We start from the raw sequence: 1183 nt of genomic DNA on the forward strand, positions 1-1183 counted from the left end.
ATGATGTGTAGCAGGGGAGGTATGTAATATGTATGAGGGGGAGGTACATGGTAATGATGTGTAGCAGGGGGAGGTATGTAATATGTATGAGGGGAGGTACATGGTATGATGTGTAGCAGGGGGAGGTATGTAATATGTATGAGGGGAGGTACATGGTATGATGTGTAGCAGGGGAGGTATGTAATATGTATGAGGGGAGGTACATGGTATGATGTGTAGCAGGGGGAGGTATGTAATATGTATGAGGGGAGGTACATGGTATGATGTGTAGCAGGGGGAGGTATGTAATATGTATGAGGGGAGGTACATGGTATGATGTGCTAGCAGGGGAGGTATGTAATATGTATGAGGGGAGGTACATGGTATGATGTGTAGCAGGGGGAGGTATGTAATATGTATGAGGGGAGGTACATGGTATGATGTGCTAGCAGGGGGAGGTATGTAATATGTATGAGGGGAGGTACATGGTATGATGTGTAGCAGGGGGAGGTATGTAATATGTATGAGGGAGGTACATGGTATGATGTGCTAGCAGGGGAGGTATGTAATATGTATGAGGGGAGGTACATGGTATGATGTGTAGCAGGGGGAGGTATGTAATATGTATGAGGGGAGGTACATGGTATGATGTGCTAGCAGGGGGAGGTATGTAATATGTATTGAGGGGAGGTACATGGTATGATGTGTAGCAGGGGGAGGTATGTAATATGTATGAGGGGAGGTACATGGTATGATGTGTAGCAGGGGAGGTATGTAATATGTATGAGGGGAGGTACATGGTATGATGTGCAGCAGGGGGAGGTATGTAATATGTATGAGGGGAGGTACATGGTATGATGTGTAGCAGGGGGAGGTATGTAATATGTATGAGGGGAGGTACATGGTATGATGTGTAGCAGGGGAGGTATGTAATATGTATGAGGGGAGGTACATGGTATGATGTGTAGTAGGGGAGGTATGTAATATGTATGAGGGGAGGACTTCACAGTATGTGGTGCAGCAGGGGGGACGGTATGTAATATGTAGTGAGGTACATGTAGATGTGTAGCAGGGGGAGGTATGTAATATGTATGAGGGGAGGTACATGGTATGATGTGTAGCAGGGGAGGTATGTAATATGTATGAGGGGGAGGTACATGGTATGATGTGTAGTAGGGGGAGGTATGTAATATGTATGAGGGGA

The sequence above is a fragment of the Mixophyes fleayi genome, chromosome 1 (genome assembly GCF_038048845.1).
Source record: "Mixophyes fleayi isolate aMixFle1 chromosome 1, aMixFle1.hap1, whole genome shotgun sequence".
NCBI classification, from domain to species: domain Eukaryota; kingdom Metazoa; phylum Chordata; class Amphibia; order Anura; family Limnodynastidae; genus Mixophyes; species Mixophyes fleayi.